At 36.8% G+C, this 21,116-nt stretch overlaps 1 protein-coding gene across 3 annotated transcripts in view; it reads left to right on the forward strand.

Annotated features, from left to right (window-relative positions):
• fstl4 (follistatin-like 4) overlaps nucleotides 1-21,116 on the forward strand; it is a 161,112-nt gene that overhangs the window by 2,462 nt on the left and 137,534 nt on the right. The window contains exon 2 of one of the 3 annotated variants that reach the window (XM_061752799.1): nucleotides 16,193-16,345. The exons of the other annotated variants lie outside the window; for them this stretch is intronic. The gene's annotated coding sequence lies outside the window, so the exon portion shown is untranslated. The remainder of the gene's footprint in view (nucleotides 1-16,192; nucleotides 16,346-21,116) is intronic. 3 annotated transcript variants of the gene reach the window in all.

Below are 21,116 nucleotides of genomic sequence, written 5' to 3' on the forward strand. Positions count from 1 at the left end.
ATAAGACAAAATTAACAAAACTTTGTGGAAGGGCCAAAGAAGTGACGCTAAAATAAAAAAAATTGTGAAATTAAAAAAAAAAAAAAAACATCACAAAAGATGATGGCCGTAGTTGCTTCTGCAGCCAGTTTGTAATGCACACCACTGCCCCCTCATGGACTGGAGAGGAATACATTGACCATTTTTAATAGGGCTGTAACGATACAGAAACGTTAAGATTCGATTTGTGTCTCGATTTCTGACTTTGATGCGTGATTTAATTTTGATAAATTAATAAATATATTCAATATAATATTGTTATAAAAAACATTTTTGAAGCACTTACGGCCAATTGTCTTGAATCTTGTTGACTACTTGATTTCCATCTATGATCTCAACCAATTAGCCGAAATGCTCCCGTGCTGCTGCTTGGGTGGTCCATAATTTCAGAGTTTTTAGTACCATTAGCCATGCATGTCTTTCCTTCTCGTCCACACTCAGCAGCATTAGCATTAGTCTAATTTTTGCTCACTCTGGTCACATGACTGTTACTAGGGAAAAAAAGTAGTCACATGACAAACAGTTGGAGGAGACTGAATGAAGAAATGTATCTTCAATATAGGTTCACATTTATTTAACTTAAAATAATAATAATAATTATTATTATTTTAAATTTGGTAGCACTTTGAGCTCTTATGGCTATATCTAGGTTGGCAGCAGAAACTGAGAATTCGAAGGATGTGTCACAGTTTTGCCATTTTGCAGGTCACACAGGTGAAGTACAGTATCTCAATTTTTGGTTTCGATTCTATATCGTTACAGGCTGAATTGTTAGAATAAAAGACTTCATTACTATCCTTGTATATGGAAAGGCCTAAAATAATACACCACAATGTAACGCATGATACATTACCACAATATTTCGACAATATCGTGATACGGCGCTAATCGATATAATGGCTGACACGATACATCACAATACACATGGAGAAAAAAAAGCAACAAACAGAAAAATACGTTTTTTTGAATAATGTCAAATTGATCATAAAATCAAAAATCTGATATTTTATTGTAAGGCCATATTACCTAGCCCTAGTGCGGGTTATTAACACAGCTAGGAATCTTTATAATTGTGAACCAGTTTGCATATGTCTCCTTTAATGTGTAGCTTATGATAATGTTTTTATTGAATTACAAAAGTGAGACGAAGTCATGGGTGTCAGGCGGGTAGGCGCCACTTCTTTTATGCTCTGTACTGAACTCTTCCCATTGCCCTTTTACTCTGGCTTTGATGAGGACACCGCCGCCGCCACATTGGAACAGAAGGCGCGGCGGATAAAGCCCGCTGTTGAAAAGAATCGCAGAGAAGAAAGAAAAGAAAAATCTGAAAGAGAGTTATTGATGCACAGCACCATTTTGAGCTGTGAAATTGGAAACAAACAAGCGGCTTTAGAGACGCACAAGTTGTTACTCGGTTGTTTAGTGGGTAAATAAATGTCTCGAGTCGCTGTTGTGTGCTGGCTTTCAACACTTGTGATGGGCAGATTGATCAAATATTGATATCGATGGATACCAGAATGCAGTGCGCTATCATCAAAAATAGGCCAATATTTCTCAAGTCAAAGCTTTGGGGAGCTTTAGTTATTTACTATATTGACCTGGTATCGGATGAATGCCAACATTGGATGTGAAATCAATCGATACTAGCGTGGTATTGATATCGGTTGATACCATTCTAATAAAATCCATACTTACGTGCTGTAGTTTCTTAAAAAATAGGCGAATATTATTTGTGTTATTTGCAGTACTGGTTGGGTATTAGATACCAATCGACACCAGTGTGATGAGCACGATACTTTCGTTTCTTTCCTGGGCTTTCATTTGATAATAAGAAATGTTTTCTTTGAAGTCAAGGTTTTTGGGAAGTTTAGTTATGTACAATACATGCCTGGTATCGAAATAATACCAGCATCAGTAGCGATATCAGTCGATACCAGTGAGACGAGAACAATATTTGAGTTTCTATTCTGCAGGTTCATTGTTTGTAATTGAGGCTTTGGACAGGTTTCGTTATGTAGAGTACATACCTGGTATCGGATCGATAGCAGCTTCGTTATCGATATCAATTGAAACCAGTGTAATGAGATCAATAATTTAGTTTTTTTCTCTGATTTCATCAAAGATTGGCATGTTTATATCAAGTTAAGGCTCAAGGGGAGAGTTGTTTAGTTAATTACTGCATTTGTATCAGATCAATACCGACAATATTGACACTGATTGATACCAGTGCAAAGAGATGGATACTTCAATGCTGTGGTTTCATCAAATATATACTGTATGTTTCTTTGAAGTCAAAGCGTGGGTGAGTTGTTTTGGCATATTTGTATTGGATGGAGACCATCCATGGTATTCATATCAAATGATAGTAAAGTAATAAGAGCAATACTTTAGTGCTGTGGTTTCAAAAATAGGTGAATATTATTTGTTTGGTTATTTACAGCATTGGTATCTGATATCAATCGATACCAGTGTGAAGAGATTGATACTTTAGTGTCTCACCTGCTGTTTCATTGAAAATAGGAAAGGTTTTCTTTGACGTCAAGGGTTGAGGGTGATTGTTTATTTATTTGCTATATTGGTATGGCATTGATACAAACATTGGAATTTATCTTATTAATCAATACCAGTGAGATGAGATCCATACTTTGCATCCTCTGCTGCAGTTTCATCGCAAATAGGCAAAAATTTCTTTAAGATCAGGGCTTAGACTAGAGATTTACTGCGGTATTTACTGGTATTGGATCGATACTGGCATTGGTATTGATATCGATCGATACTAGAGTTAGAGTTGGATAGTTGAGTATCTCTTCTGCAGGTTTCATCAAATTGGCGAATATTTCTTTGAAGTCAAAGCTTTGGGGAGGTACGTCACTAACGTTTTTTGGCGTCAAGGCTTTGGAGGGTTTCCTTATTTACTGTATTGTTATCGGATCGATTTTCTTTCTTTGAAATCGCGGCGTCGGGGAGGTTGAGAAGGTACTTATGGTCCTTTCACGTTAACACACCAGCTGTTGCTTGTGGACCACCCCACCGTTGGCCCCTCCAACTGACTGATGCTAATAAGAGTGGACAGCGGGTGGAGGGGACTGCGCTAACAGCTGTGAGCGAGCGCTTTTACAGCCAGATATGTGGTACACAGTGAAGGACAAATTAAAATAACAGATATTTATGAGAGCTGAATACGTGCTGGATTTCCTGAAACATGGGAGCTTTCAACCAAAATGTCTGACTACCTGTGTGTTTCACAGTGTACTTTCTTTGTTGGTTTTCGTGCATCATGTCACGGACATGCTTGCTGGAAAATTCACAACCGTAATTGATTGTGCTAATGCTTTTTTGGAGGGGGCCCAAGTAAAAGTAGCAATGAAATCTCATGTCGGTAATTTGGTTAATGTTTCCCGAAAAGCATACGCCCCCCCCCACCCCCGCGCGATCTGTAGATTTACGAGCGCTGCGATAAGTGTTTGCCGTGATGAATGGTCCCCTTCTGACGTCCCGCGGTCGGCTAAAAGGTGAGCGCAGGAATCACAGGTGGGAAGGACGTGAGGGAGACGCATTTTCATCTGTTACTTGGGTGTGTGGACGAAGGAGAGGCAATCGTTCATAACTGGAATGTCACTGAACAACGCAGTTCTCTGACAAGGCCAAACACGTCTCCCAACTTGGTGACCTTGTTTAGCTACAAGAAAGGGCAAAATTATTCAAAACATCTCTCAGTTCGATGTAACATGCAAACTACAACCAGAACAATTAACACTGATTTTGAATGACACCAGCGCTTTGTCAATACAACGTTACATTTTTAGAGTGAAGAGACTTTAGACCGCAACCTTTTATACAGGTAAAGAAAGGCACTAACTCCAAAACAACTACAAACTAATTGAGGAGGATCAGAGAACAAAGTAACTCACAAACTAATAAAAGATAAAGTAACAAATCCAAAGATCAAGCTAACAAACCAAATACTTAACGCACAGTTGAAAGATCAAATAGCTAACTACAAATCCAAACTAAAGATCAAACTAGCGAACAAAATGAGCTAAAGATCCAACTAATAAACTAAAAACTGAATGCAGGAAAGAGCTAACAGGCTAACAACAACAAAAATAACAACATACGAAACAAACTGATGAACCAGGGACAAAAAATTTAAATGAAAACAAACTGAGAACGAGTAAAAGCTCAAACTAACCAACAGGTGAAAATATTGATCAAGCAAACTACAGATAGAATGGAGAACATATCGAACTAACGACAAATACTATGCAAACAAACAGGAGCTCAAAGAACAAAATCCCATACGAGGGAAACGTCAAGAAAACAAATGTCAAACTAATGATTGAACAAATGGCAAAAAATGAAAAACTGAAACGCAAAATAAAGATGTACTAAACTAACTTCAACTACAAAATAAAGGATGAACAAATACATTAACGAATGAATGATTAAAAAATTACTGTTACGATAACAGATCAAACTAACGAAGAAGTGAAAAACTGAACTGATAAAGCTCTAACAAACTAACTACAACTACCAAAATAACAAACAGAGAAATGAGCCGTAGATCAAACGAACCAACGAAAGATCAAACTAACTAACCGCTGAACAAAGTCAAGATCAAAATGATTAAACATACGAAGGTTGTGAACGTGAAAAATGTGAGAAATGGGATTTAACACGACCATGCTAGCTAAAGTCGTCTTGCTCTTTGCATTCTTTTGGGGCACATATCCTTCACATCCTCGGATAGAGTCGACTTAACAAAAAGTCAAAATCCTGTGTGGTGGGAAGCTTCCCCCCCCCCCCCCCCTCGTCAGACGTGTTTGCGTTTGTGACATTTACGAGATTACGTTGATCTTTGGCAAATCCCGTCATTCGCCCAGCTCCTCGCTTGTTTCGGTAAATCCGTCTTTTCCGTCGAGTGCACGCTAACCTACCAGCCTGCCTGACATGGATATTCCTCCAGATGCGCGCCGTGACGAGCTAACACGGCTAACGGGATTAAACACTTTTGAGCGCAGGTGGGCTAAAACTGCATCCTTGATGGAGTGAATGTCAATGTGCTGCTCTTTTTAAATAAAAATGTAAACGAAAATCACTGTGAAGATACAGCGTCATTTAAGACCTATGAAAAGAACCAGACAGTTAAAAAGAATAACTTAAAATTACTCTATGTAGTGACTTTTAAAAAAAAATATATAACGAAATTTTAAATATGAATGTCAAAAACATAAATACATCAATTTAATAAAATAAAATTCAACAGAAATATAATGAAATGAAATTAATATATTCATTTAGTTAGATCAAAACTTCCATTTAATGAAATGAAATAAATCAGTTTAATTAAATACAAATGAGAGTGAAATAAAATAGGTAAATTAAGTAAATAAAATTAAGACTTCCATGTATTCAAATAAAATGAGGATGCCTAATCATGTATAAATGAAAAGATAAACACATTAAATGAAATTGAAAATTAAACTAAAATGTAACAAAATAAATACGTTCATTAAATAAAAATAAAATAACTAATATAATTACTATTGTAAAATGTAAATACAAATTTAAATCATACAATAAAAACATTTAATTAACCAAATAAAAATAAATTGAAATGTAATCAAATATGACATAACAGCATAATTCAATTAATATTTTAAATACAATTGAAATATAATCAGATAAATAAATTAATCAAATACAATTAAAATGTAAGAAAATAAAAAAACTTTATTTAAATATGGAAAAAAATATTTATTTTAAAATATAAGTAAAATTTAAATGTAATAAAATGAAACAAATAATCAAATGAAATGTAATAAATAAATACGTGAATAAAATGAAATATGATTAACAACTACATGTAATAAAATAAACAATTTCATTAATATTTTACTGTGTAAATTGAATGAAAATGTAATAAAATAATTAAGAATGTAACTAATGAAATAAAAATACATTTAAAATGTAATAAAATAAATTGAACACATTAATGTAATAAAATAAAAATAACAATATAATTAAATAATAATAATTAATATTTCAATACAATTAACATGAAAATAAAAAAAATGAATTAATAAAATCAAATCAATTAATTAAATAAAATTTGCATTTTAGATAATGTCAAATGCAAGCAAAATGTTTGTCACAAAAAAACCCCGGCTTTTCTACTCTTTTAATTGTTAATTGTTCTTGTATAAATTATACAGTATGGTAGTGTGAGAATTATGTTTTTTTGGAATGGTGTTAGCGGTTGACAAACAGGCTTTGAGCGACACACAACTTCATTAATTGGATTCGTTCACTGGCGCGTTGGCTGATAAGAGGGCGTCTGCGCCCACAAAAACCTTTTTAAAAAAATATTATTATTATTATTATTCTTATTTTTTTTTTTACTGGTGCTGGCTTGGACAATATTCCCTTGAAGGCACCGTGCACCACAATGACGGATGACAGATGCAGAGATAACAAAAATAATAATAATAAAAAAAAAAAAAACACGTATTAGGAATAAAAGCAGTTCCAATTAGAGGGAGGAAAAAGTCATTAGAGACAAGAGATACTGCACGTTTTAAGACATTGTTATACAAATATACGTGTGGCCAACATTATTATAGACTACTCACCGGACAATTCAGTAGGTACCCACGATCTCTATACTATGGTACTATTCGTACTACTACCACCATTACTTCCTGTGTGTACATTAATGACGGAAAAAAAGAACTTCAATGATTTTAGCAAATGGCTGCAATATAACAAAGAGTGAAAAATTTAAGGGCGTCTGAATACTTTCCGTACCGACTATATATTACTATTGCCATAACTACAACTATCGCTTAGACTACTATTACCACTATTACTATTCCTACAACTACAACAATTAATACTATTGACTTGTGAGTCAAGTAAGTAAGTTTGTTTTCTTTGGGGGAAAAAATGTTTTTACCTGGAAAAAAAAAGTTTGTTTTTCAGAAACAAAGACAAACTTTCAAAGTTAGGAGATGCAAGCTTTCCAGCGGATAAATTGTTAGCCTAATTGCATAATTGCCCAAGTCTTTTGAACATTTCCGCAGAGCAAACCGAAGAAACAAGAGTCCAGTTGCCTCGATTCAACCTTTGCGGATTATCGTTAGCCGGATGACCGAGAATCTACACTGAAAAAAAAACCAAAACATTTTTAGCAAGCACAGTGTTTTTATTGATATTGTGACAGTAAATTGTCTTTTATAAGTACTTATGCTGGCAGCACGGTGGACGACTGGTTAGAGCATCAGCCTCACAGTTCTGAGGAGCGGGGTTCAATCCCCGGCCCCGCCTGTTTGAAGTTTGCATGTTCTCCCCGTGCCTGCGTGGGTTTTCTCCGGGCACTCCGGTTTCCTCCCACATCCCAAAAACATGCATGAATTGGAGACTCTAAATTGCCCGTAGGTGTGAATGTGGCTGCGAATGGTTGTTTGTTTGTTTGTATTTGCCCTGCGATTGGCTGGCAACCAGTTCAGGGTGTACCCCGCCTCCTGCCCGATGATAGCTGGGATAGGCTCCAGCACGCCCGTGACCCTAGTGAGGAGAAGCGGCTCAGAAAATGGATGTATGTAATGTCATGTAATGTGCTACAGTGATCCCTCGTTTTTCAAAACCCCCCGCGAAAGGTGAAAAACCGCGAAGTAGGTCTGCCCTCTTTGATCATATCTAGAAGTTTCACTTTTTCGCTGATAGTCATCATCTTCTTCTTCCTCTTGGGCGCCCCGGAGGAAGCTTTCGCAGGGGCACAGCGCTTAGGCGGCATTGTAAGGGCTTAACTAATCAAAAAAAGTTATCGCTTAAAGAAAAAAGGTTATCACGAACACAACACTAAGATACAGTATGCGAGACAGTCAACAGCGTGCACGAGACTGGCGAGACGCAACAAGGGAAGATGCTGGGTGAGCCTGCGATGATGATGCGCAGCCAATCAGCTCACGGGATAAATCCTCTCGTGCTCTCATTGGTCGATGTCGCGCCGGGAACCAATAACTTGTATGAGTGCCCGTGACATGTACATGTACAACCCGTCTTTCCGCAATATGGCTGCTGTATTTTTTTTCATTTTTATTTTTTGATGAATTATTATATATATATTTTTTTATGAATATTGTGGAAAAACCCGCAAAGCACTGAAGCCGCAAAACGTGAAGCGCGACGTGGCGAGGGAACACTGTACTACTACTACTATTAGTGTTACTAATTACTCTTGTTTCTAGTTCTATTTTGACTACTACGACGACTACCTTTTTTATTTACAATTACTGTTGCTATTACTATGACTACTATTACTATTCCTACTAATGTTACTGGTGCTATTACGATGTTGCTTTTACTGCTGCTACTACTACTACTGGTATTACTCCTGCTTTTACTATGACTACTGCTACTATTACTATTATTCATTGTAGTAGTATAAGTATTACTAATATGATAATAATTAGTATCACTACAATTATTGGTAGTATTTTTAATATTGTTACAAGTAGTCAGTGTTAAGTTTTCTAATACTGTGTTTTGGCTCAAGGTAACCAAAATATTACAAACTGTCCTCGATGCAGCATAATATTCAACAAAGACGTTCTCGTTAATTTAGTGTTTTAAATAAGAAAATGTCCTTTATCATAATGAAATTTTGTTCTCTAGCAAAGCACCAAACACTCTACTTGTAACATTTGTCAAGAATAAATTCTCCCTTAAAAAAAAACCAAAAAATCCAAGCAGAGTGAGTGAGTAATGCGTGTACATTCCCGTGGACATCAAGCTCATATTTCTTCCCCCCCACCCGAACCCGTACGTCCAATTGAAGGCCCGCTTTCATGTTGACGTTAAATATTGAAGCAACAGCCATATTTCACGGCGGCGGAAGCGGGGTTGGAGGTCGGCGGGACAAAACATTGGCTCTGGAATTGCGCCCGGAATTAATCTCTCTTTGCCTGCGAGAGGTCGCCGCCTCCCGTAATGCAGCCCCGCCAAATACTAATAGTGTCATCATCATCATCATCATCATCATCATAATCATCATCATCATCATCATCACGAGAAAATCAACACATTCAGAAAAAGAAGCGGATCGTTTCGTTTCGTTATTGGACACTTTGTAAGCTTTTAAGGTGCGCTTAAGTGGACACCAATCAGGATTCGGATTGGTGCTTATCTAAAAGACGAGATGATGAGCGTTGGAACCAAAAGTACAAAAACAAAAAGAGAAAAACGCTTTTCAACAATTACTGGTGAAAAAAAACAACTCAAATAGACACAAACGGCAATATTCAGTGGGACTATTAGTTAGTATTACTACTACTATTATTATTGATACTATGACAGGACTACTGCCATGATCATAAAATACTGTCATGACATGACATGACATGATACTTATAATTTTTCATGATTTGGATTTGGATTAGATTGATTTATTTCTTTTTTTAACTAATGTTTTGTCTAGTTTTGTTCATGACTTGCTTACTTGTTTGGTTTGCGTCTCCACCTGTTCTCGTCAGTAGTACTACTATTATTAGTAGTAGTACTACCACCATTATTAATAGTACTAACAGGATTACTACTATCACTACTACCACCAGTGCGCTCAGTACTACTACTGCTGTTACTACTACTACCACTACTACTATGGCTACTATTACTCTACTACTACTACTGCTATTGCGTTTGGTAATTGTGTACTTATATATATATTTTTTTACCTCAACGCTGCAAACTGTGAGATTTCTAACTGATTTTCATTGTTCCTGTGACAGTGACAATAAAGTTGTATTGTATTTTAGTCCATTCTACTACTGCTGCTATTACAACCCCAATTCCAATGAAGTTGGGACGTTGTGTTAAACATAAATAAAAACAGAATACAATGATTTGCAAATCAGTTTCAACCTATATTTAATTGAATACACTACAAAGACAAGATATTTCATGTTCGAACTGATAAACTTTATTGTTTTAGCAAATAATCATGCGATGATGTCACCCTGTTTACTGCGGCACGTTGTTTTTAATTGACAGCTAGCGTCTAACTTTGACACGAGCGCCCGTTAACAGAGGCGGTGGCTCATCCCAACTTGACCTATAAAGTCTCACTTGACTTAATTGAGGATAAAGCGCTCCTTCCTGTCACCGTCAATACACAATCTCCTGTCTAATTTGCCATTATCGTCGCGCAACGTCACTGAATTATTCATGCAGACGTCCTCACTTTGCCTCGTCTCACTCGGGGAATGAAGTGGGAGGCCGAGTAATAAAGTCAGAAGAGGGACTGCATGCGCTTCGGCGGAATCGAACCGGCGACAATAGGGAGAGGCGGTTCCGAATTAGCGGAGCCTTCATTGGGCGTCTGTCACGTCCGCGAGGAGCCCGGACTTCCTCGCCCGCCCGTAAAACGTCTGAATATTCATGGGCATCGTCGGCGGCTGCCGCAGATGGAAGGAACAGATGCTCGTTACGGCGAAGTGTCACTTTCACCAGAGAATTTGCTTTGGTGACAAGGCAAATAAATTTGCTTGGGAGGATGGAGCATCGCAAAGACGACTGGCCGAGACGCAGCAAAAACGCCAACGAGCATGTTCATTAATGGCATGTGAGACAACATCCTAGTGGGAAAAGCATGTTTTTTTTCATTTTTTTATTTTTTATTTTAGAGATACGAACAACATATTAGCTGTTAAAAATTATACGATCTTAACCGTTTTTTACCCACTACGAGGATTACTACGTCACACTGTCGACGATTTCAAATCCACCCGTTTTGCATGCCTTATGCCGTTTATTGATATTTGCATTCAATCGACAAACCGCATAGAACTTAAACCATGTCACAGACTCATTTTGACCTGATATACATAAGAGTGGAAACAAGTACACTCCTTTAAAGTGTAATTTACAGGGTGTAGACAACTTTAATTATTGGCTCATTGTCATTCCCGTCTATTAGGCCGACTTATTGTTGTCAAAGTGTTGCTGTCGACCGGGCACATTAGTTGTGGCGCGCCGGCAGCAATTTGGCCAGCCTTCCTCGCGCCGCAGCCAACTTGTCTCCGGAGCGCGAGTCACCGCGTCGGCTCTGCCAAAATATTTCCACCATGTTCTCAATGCTGCCTCTTCCCATTTCCTGCATCAGTTGATACAGACCATTTAGAAATGTGACTTTTTGGTCAACGAGCTTCGGGTTTTGGGAAATTTGGGGTCTTTTGAGGGTCCCCGTTGCTCTGCTCCAGTTATTTTGCTCCGCTTTCTCCACCTGCCGGCCACTTAACACATTCACTGCCATTGACGGCTTTAGAAGTCAAATGTCCATGTTAACTGGGAAGGCTGGCAGTGAATGAGTTAATGAGGACAGCACCCGGCCACCGAAGAGGCCCATGACTGAAAGGGAACACATAACACAGTGGTACCTTGAGTTACAAGTTTCATTGTTTCCATGACCAACCTCGTAACTCAAAGCACTCGTATATCAAATGCCATTAATCTGTTCCCAAATAAACAAGACATTTTTGTAATCATTTCTTAAAAAGTTGAAGTTTGAAAATTATTTTTATTTTGAAAATATGGAAAAATGATTATATGAAAAGAGAAACATTTTATAAAACATGGATATATTTTTTAATTGTTTTATTTTGAAGCTGTGTGATATTTCTTTTTTAAGTTAATGTAGAAAAAAGTTTTTGAAACAAAACTGTTGTTTTTTAAAATTATCAAGATTATTTGGTAACTATTTCTTTAACTTTCAAAAGTTGAAGAAAATGTGTTTTTCAAAAAATTTTTTATTTTCAAAATATATTTTATATAAAGGTTTTTCTTCTGAAAATATGAAGATTTAAAAAAATGTTTTACTTTTAAACAATGATAAATGTCTTTTTGAAAGGTATTTAGAACAACAAGGTTTTAAAACAAGTATAAGTTATGAAGACTTAAAATTATAAAAATGTTTTTATTTCTTTTGAAAATAAGAATTTTTCTCGAATATCTGCTTTTATTTTTGTTATTTTCAAAAGTTAAAGTGATTGGTCAATGCCACTGATCGGCTTGGGTTTCATCTCCCGGCCCACCCTCCCATCCCCCGCTACCGAACAGGTCACCTCGAAACTCTCACGTTGGGAAATTCCACCATAAAACCATAAATCCTGAAAATGATTCATCCACCAGAGGAAGGCGGGAAAAGGAGCGCTAATTCCCGCCGTTAATAAGGACAAAATGGCTGTTCATTTGGTTTTATGGCGGAAGTGTGGGACAAAACGGCGGTGGACGCTGGATGAAAGCGGCTCTTAAAGAGCGCGTCGTCTTGACAGCGTTTCTGCTCCCGAGAGGACGCGTTTGGCTATTTGATGCTCTTTTTTAGTGGCAATGATTTGAAATTGGTGCACTGATTAAAAGCGCGCGTGCGTTACGTCCTTCAAGTTGGACAGCAAACGGTGGTCCGCGCTGTCTTTTAATAGCACCGCGATGAGGATCAATAGAGTCCATACGACGCGGCTATTAAAAGCCGCTAATGCGCCGTCACGCTTTGATGCAGATGGCTTGTCATCAGCTCGCGACGCGCGCTCGTCAGATGCTTTATTAGCTACACCGACAGAACCATTTGTAAAATTGTTTTTTACTTAATTTTTTTAAAAAGGAAATTGCTTTTTTTTCCCCCTTAAATTTTTTGTTTTCAAATTGTGAAGAAATATTTTGTTTAACAAAGTTGAAATATGAAGAAAATTGTTTTTTAAATCAATATTTTTAAAATATTAAGAAAAAGTGTTTTAATTAAGTGTAATTTTCAATATGAGAGAGAATTCATTTTCAATGCATTAAAAAGATTGTTTATTTGTTTTCATTTAAATATTTAAATTTAAAATTTGATATTTTAATTTAATTTCATTTTATTTTTAAATCAAAAGTGAAAAGTATGTTTTTAAATGGTGTTATCAAAATATGACGTATTTTGTATTAAAGTTTTGTTTTCAAAATATGAAGTAACATTTAGTTTAAAAATATTCATTTTTAAGCAAAGTAAAAAAAATAATTTTTTGGATAAATTATTTTGGATTATTAAAATAAGTTTTTTTGATTGTGTCATGAAAATATGACGGAAGAAATTTATTTACACATGTATTTTTTCCCAAATTTAAAGTCAAAGGTTTTCAAGTTTTCAATAAAGGAAGTAATGTTTATAAAAAAACTATATATTCTTTTAAAATATGAATATCAATTTTAAATATGAAGATAGAATTTTTTGGTAAATTATTTTGGGTTGTCAATTTTTTTTCAAATTATAAATAAAATTAAAAAAAAAGATTTCACTTTATTCTGGATTTTAAAAATAAAATATTAGAAATACTGTGCTTGTTTTTAAAAAATATTGTAAATATAAATACAAAATACATAAAGTGAGCATTTATTTTCAGATTATTTTAAAATTATCAAAATATGAATAAAACATTTTTTTTCCCACTTTTGTTTTCAAAATATGAGTCTTAATGACTCATGCCTGAAATCAAACAGGAAGTCGACCATCTTGGTTTGAAGCAGCCATTTGGGGCGAATTCCAGGGCTCGTGAAATGCCCAAATAAAAAAAACAGGTGTCCTTGACAGATGTGTGACGCTAAATTTAAAAGCTATTTTGAAAGTTTGGTGATCATTTTGAGAATCCTCCCATTCTGAGTGCTCCTTTCCCCCCCCATGAGCTGACACTAGTATAACATGACGCAAAGTCAACTTTTCACATCATAGACATTTTTTTCCCCTCTCTGCACATACTCCAACTCTGCTTGAGGTAAGATGACGCGAAGACTTCTGATGACCCGTCAGATCATTGCCTTGAAAAAGATGGAAGGAAAAAATTGCAAAAAAATGCAAAGTCGTCTTGAAAAAAAGCAGAGCAGCACCATTCCACTCATGCAAATGGGGCAGAAAAGCGGGATGAGAAGATAGCGCGGCGCCGGTATCCTATTCCCACGTGCGCTCAATTGATCCTCCGACGAAATGGCCCGCGTCGTTGGAGCTCACCGCCTCGCTCTCCCAGGCTCCTTTTTGTGCTGGACCACCACGTGAAGATAACAAAAAAGCTTCGAGGCCTCAATTTCACCTTTAAGAAAAACATCCTTGTAGTTACTCTAACTTTCCCCCCCCCCAGCTGCATTCTTCCGGAGCGGATCTGAAATCCACTTGCCCGAGCGGTCCTTTGTGCCGCCTTGATGGAGTGGCGGCCTCCGAACAAAGGCGACTGCTCTAAAACAAATAACATCCTTTTGTGCTTCTTCATCACCGCGCAAGAAGAAGAAGAAGAAGAAGACGAAGAAGAGAACGAAGAGGTGATGTTTCTAATAAAACAGCTGTGTGTTTTGAGGGAAGAATTCCACCACCGAAGCAAGAGATTTTTTTTTTCTCATCGCTACCAAATTTGAACCGCGTATAGAAGACTGTCATTGTCTGGGTGGGAATGGGAAAGTCTGATGATCTTTCGCCATGAAACACGAAACTCTTCATAAGTCAACTCCACAAGATCAGAGCTTGACCAAATGTCTTGTGTGCAATACAGAGCAAAAGCAGCAGGTAACCAAGGGTTACCTGAGGTCATTTCAAATGCAGACGCTGACTTGCTAATTGCCCCCCCCCCCCCCCCCCCCCCCCACCCTGTCGAAGTAAGAGCGCTTCGATGGAATGAACTTACAAACCTTGGCAGGCGTTCATTTTTGGGCAAACAGGGAAAATATAAGTGGGAGACCAGGGGTGATAGTTTCCCATGTTCCCCTTCCTCTCGTCTAATGAGCGAGTCAGACCTTTCGCAAGGTGACTTTGATTCATCCCTGTAACACTCCTTTTATTTTTTTTCGCCCCTCTTCATTTTGTGTTTATTTCTAAAGAGGAGCGGCTCTAAAGGGAATGTTTACACACCCTATATCCCTATTAGTTTTTTATTTTTATGGTGGGTCATTAAACTTAAGCTGCCATGCTGCGCCCCCATGCAATGAGGAAAATTCAAGTATTTCACAAGTCAGCGCTGTCCATCTGTCGAGTGGTCGAGGCTCAAATACGGTAGCAATTGGACAAAATATATGTGAAGGACCCTTGGAAAAGGCCAATACGAGCCTAAGATGGCCACTTCAAATGGAAATGGACAACGTCTGTCTTTTTTTGCCATCGCTTCATGAGACTTTTTTATTTTTTTGTAGGTTTACTCATGATAGACATGTCTACCAAATTTCATGTTTTTCTTCCTCTGGAGTTTGATGTGTGTTATATAGATTTAAAGTCACCGCTCATCCTCGTGTACAATTTGTCAATGAACTGTCCAACCCCTTCGCCCCCACGCAAGTATCGATTCAAACAACAGCCTGTAGCGCCCCCTCGGCCCGCCTGTCTTTTATTCAAAGGACCTCTATAAAGAATCTACATCTCATCTTAATTGGATATTGAAGTCCATTAATTAAAACATTATCTCTGGCAAAACAGCCTGACCACTTAATCAATTCGGATGAAAGGATGCTGTCGGCTGAGAGCGACGACAGTTCAACAAACACACACAAGTCCAATTGAGCTGTTTAAGAGGATTTTTTGGGGGGGATTGCTGCCCCGGCACAAAATCGATCAACTTTCAAGTGCCACTTTGTTGTTGAATGTCATCAGATGAGCAACATGGACACAGGGAAAATGACAGGCGGTTGTCAGTCAAGGTGTGATGTCAATCCAAAATGGCAGGACCCCATGTCTTTTTTCGGTCATGTTTTCTTGAGACTTTTTTTTGTGGGTCTACACATGATAGACATGCATACCGAAGTTCATGTTGCTAAGGGAAACTGGCTTTGGGGGGGCTGAATTTTCAAAGAGATTTCACGTTTTATGGTCAGACCCTAAAATGGCCTCTTCAAACCAAAATGGCTGGTGTCCAGTGTATTTTCGGGTATGGCTTGAAACCTTTTTGTGGGTCTACTCATAATAGAAATGCGTACAAAATTTCATGTTGTTGAGAGAAACTCTGGCCTGAATTTCCCCCCAAAAATCCAGGATATGTATTTAATTACATTTGTAATTATTTAGTAGAGTTTCTATTCAATTGGAGGACACTGTTTATTAGTTCGACAGCATTTTCAATATTTAATGACATTTATTTATTTTTTGTATTATTAGTTTTGCATCATGACGCTGCGCCACATTGAAGTCCCATGAATGCAGCATGCAATACACATATCAGTCTGTGATTGGTTGGACTGCATCCAGATCTGGTGGGGCACTGCCCAATTGGCTCTATTGGACTCTAATGAGCTGGGACTGCAACTAAAAGTACGTAAAAAGTTTGTTGTGTTTGGTGGTTACACCAAAAAAAAAAAAATAAAAAAATAGAAAAGGCTTCGGCAGGTCAATTAATCAAAAATATTCCTGTGGGTTATCCCAACTTTGGCAGATGTGCTTTTGGAAGCACCTGCAGCTTTTTGGCCTCAGCGGTCCTGACTCCAGGATGCGGAGCAGCCTAATTGCATGCTGCCGACGCCTTCAAATATTTTCTTTTATTAATCTATAATTCATCTCAACAAATGATACCATCTGCTCCCGATCCAAATATGGATTTGTGCATCTGCGCCCGGCTGATGAATAGGGTGAATATTGGTTGTGGCCCAACCGCAAAGTGGCCTGTCGTGTTCAGCAGCTAGATCAGATGGTGATGTTTTCTAATTAATACACAGTACAATTGTTTAAAATTGAAAAAAATAATACCAATAATCTGAGCAGATGCCATTCTATTTAATACAGAGTACACATTTGTAAATTCGCAAAATGAATGTAATGTGTGTCCCATTACTAACAATTTCACTGACTGCTGTTCCTGTTGGGGCAGTTTTGATTGAGCCCAAAGTAATCTGCGGAGCAACGATGGAAAAAACAGAAAAAAGAACCTTTAAATATTATTTTATTTAATACAGAAATAAAATTGCTAAAATGAATGCGTATTAATATATTAGCCTCATAACCTGTTCCCTTTGGGGCACTTGAAACGGAGCCCTATGTAATCTGCCTAGCAACAATCGAAAACAACTTTTAATATTTTTGGTCAGTCTAAAATTGCGAACTTTTATAATGAATCAATATTAATAGCGTCTTAATCATCTCCTGCTAAATGCTGAATGGCTTGATGGTTTTAGATGCCCCGCCAGTGGTGCTATTTTCCAGTTAATACAGAGTAGAAATTCTTACTATTGGTAGAAGTGCTTAAAATTGGAGCAAAAACACACATGAAGCTTAGGGAGAATTCAGAACTGTGATCCAGATGGGCTAAACTCACCCTTCCCCAACATTGCTTCCTTCGACAACTACAGTTTGAGCCTTTTTACCCTCAAGGGCCACCATAGTCCTTAATTATGTTCTAAAATGAAGAGCAAGCCACACGTTACCTCTTTTTTTTCCCATCTTGTTTGTGTCTTCTGGTCTCACCAACGAGACAAAAAGCGCACAAAAATGTTGCGGCGACGGACGGGGGCAGGAACACAGTCGTTGGGAAAATGGAGTCGGAGAACATCAAAGGCGGGCAAATATCGTAAAAAGGCCCCAGAGGTATAACTTTGCTTTATTTTATTTATGAACACACACACACACACACACACACACACACAAAGGGCACTAATCATATGTAAAGATCGTCTTTAATTTATCACGTTTAGCAGCGTGGCGGTCCAATCCATTTGCCTTGAGCTACATTAAGTACCCTGGGGACACACACATACACACTCACATTTATGTCACTTTCATTACATGCTAATAGCGGCTACGCTACGTGGTCGTACCTCAAGGCCCCCGTTTGTCTTATTACTCCGTTTGGACAAAAGTATTGGGAAAGAGATAAGAAGACCACCAAACTCATCCAAGCACGTCTTGATGAACCTAGCGTTGTGGTGTGTTTCAACATTTTTTTCCCATTTAGTTGCTGCCATAGCGACACCACCTACTTTTTTTTCCCAAGTTGGTGGACCAGCCAGGATCAGCTATGGTTACACATGACTGTTGAAAGTTAATTTGTAACATTTAGATAGATTTTTGTTTTATTACACCACTAAAGATGCAATGAACCCAAATAAAAAAGGATACAATAAATGAATGCAAGTAAAATGAATTTAAAATAAAGAAAAATACAGACAATGCAAATAAAAAACAAAGTAAAAATACAAAATAATTAAATACATTTGATGTAAACACTACAATTAAAGCTAAATAAATTATAGAACTAGTAAGTAATAAATGAGCTGAAAATATTTACATACATCCAAAATAAATACATCAAAATGAATCAAAAATAAATTATTTATAAAATAAAATCTCAAAATAAAAATGAATTACAATATAGATAAATTACAAAAAGATTAATAAATAGAATAAGAATAAGAAATCAACTGAAAATACATGTATAAAAATACATTCTAAATAAATACACTAAAATGAATGAAAAAATATATAAAAATATATGAATATGAAAATAAATACAGTACAAATAAAACAAATCAGCTGAAAGTATATACATTAAAAATTATGTTAATAATGCACATTTTAAATGAATTAAAAAATATTAAATACACAACAACAAAGAAATTATAAATAAGTACACTAAAATTAATTGCAAATAAAGTAAAAAATGAATAGAAATAGCTATGAATGAAATAAACAAATAAATTACATATAAATACAATTAAATAAGTTTAAAAAAATCTGATTAGATAAATTACAAATAAATACAATTAAATAGAAAACAACTGTTTACATAAATAATTTATTTCATAATTTATTGTATTCTTATAATCTAAATCAGCACGTCTGTCTGAATTTATCATTTATTTTTTTTACATTTATTTTATTGATAAATATAATAATACTGAAAATATTAAATCGATAAAATTAGAGAAAAATACTAAAACTAGAAATGCTTTAGCACATGTACCATGTTATTCTATAATGAGCTCCAAAGGCAGGTGACTGTAAAGTGTTTTCAGTGCTTTCAGGTCTATACCCTCGTGTTGTTGTTATCCTTATTATTATTATTATAATTTTTACTATTGTCTTGTTTACGTGAGGCCGAAACCCCCGGGGCGACAGCGTGAATTATGAGTGGCCTCTGCGCGAACATTTAATTAATTTCATCTCATAAACGCTCTCTCTTCTTTCCTTTGTCTCACCTTCTGCCCCCCCTCCCCAACCCCAAACACCACGTATTTGTCGGCCTCCCATGTTTAATTTGCTCGCATATCACTTTCTCGTTAAAGCTCGCCCAGCGTAACTGCGGTCGTTTTGTTTTTTCTTCCTCTTTTGACGCAGTAAAATTAACGCTGACACAGCCACGTCCAAGAAGGGGGAAATAAATCATCAGTCATTTGGCATCTTGTTTATACTTCAGGCTTCATTTAAAGGGATATTTCACCCAGCTACTGGAAATAACAGGATTTGTGTTGCAATTACACAAGTGGAGTCACGAGTATGCAGCAGGTGGTCTTTACTCTTCTTTCCACGCTAAATTCATTCATTCAATGAACATGGATCCAAAGGAAATAATATATTACATTTATAATTGGGAAACTGAGAACTAGAATGTGCTAACTCCATTACTGTAATTTTTAAGTTAATTGCAGGAAATGAATAGAGAACACCCATATCTTTTCGAGGAATACTGGTCAAAATCAAGGTTGAGTTCCAATTTTGACATGTAGGGGGCGGTCCTTTATTGCACGCAGCACGTTTCTTGAGTCATCAGTGCAACACTGGGCCGACTTCCCATTTTCAAGATGGCCACACCCACGGAACCAGGCTTCACCAACATCCCCCAAAGTGAGATTCAGAGATTGATAGAAGACCCAGAAAACTACATATTAGTACAGTGGGGCCTTGAGATATGAGTTGAACTCGTTCCGTGACCACACTCGTAACTCAAATCACTCCAAAATTATGCTTCCCCATTGAAATGAAGGGAAATTCCATTAATCCATTCCAGCCTCCCCCGATTTTTTTTATGAGAGAAATAGCACTCTATTATATTGTACTTTATAAAAACATACAGTATCCGCGTACACAATTAAAAAGAATTGAACAGGTCCGGCGTCAGTATAACAGAGACAGACGGATAAATTGTACATGGACTTCTGTACAGCATTGACGTCTCAGCTCCTCACAGAGGATAAAAAACATAACTGTGAGTTATATTGTCTGTCTAAATATGTTCCTGCATATTTGTTTACGTTCGTTTGTGTTCAAATATCAGTTGCTTAAAATGTTATACAGTGGATCTCCGCTACTGGTGGGGGATAGGGACTGGGCCGGACCGCGAATAGCGAAAATCCACAGATAATTAGCAGCCATTATAATTGCACTGATTTATTATATATTTTTTTTAATCCCCCCAAAATCTTTAATAAGCGGGAATAAACCGCTAATACCCGTTTTCGGGGTTGGTTCCCCCCCAAAAAAAGAAAAATCAAACAGAAAAAAAAGAATTTAAAACATTTTAAATAAAAAAAATAAACAAATTGAGGGGAAAATAAATAAATAAATATATATATATATGCATGTGTATATCGTTTCCCATTTTGTCTTCAGATTAGCCTTAAGCTAGCGGACTAAAGGCTAAACTTTGTGATTGTTTTAAATAATAAATGAATTCATAAAATAATAAATAATAAATTAATTCTCCTCGTTTTCTTCAGTTTGACAGTGAATTTAAACTGGGGGTGGCAATAAACAGCTTGAAGTCTCTTTTTTTTTTGAAGAAGAACTGTTTACTATTTACAAAGCGCTGCTTATTGTGAAGTGAGTTGAGTTCACTACCGCCATAACGTGCTCGTAGCTCAAGTTTGCGCTTGCGAGTCAAAGCAAAAAAAAATAAAAAATCAGCCGAATGACAGCTTGTATCTCGAAGAACTTGTAAGTCGGGTCGCTTGTATCTCAAGGCACCACTGTATAAGTGAGTGTTATTTATCGACATTCAGACGCTCAGCTTTCTGTCTCGTGTGTGTCAGTGTTATCATTTTGTGTATCCTCACGACTAGTTGAGGCTTTCTGCTCGTTTTGTAACACACACTCA

The sequence above is a fragment of the Phyllopteryx taeniolatus genome, chromosome 17 (genome assembly GCF_024500385.1).
Source record: "Phyllopteryx taeniolatus isolate TA_2022b chromosome 17, UOR_Ptae_1.2, whole genome shotgun sequence".
Lineage (NCBI taxonomy): Eukaryota > Metazoa > Chordata > Actinopteri > Syngnathiformes > Syngnathidae > Phyllopteryx > Phyllopteryx taeniolatus.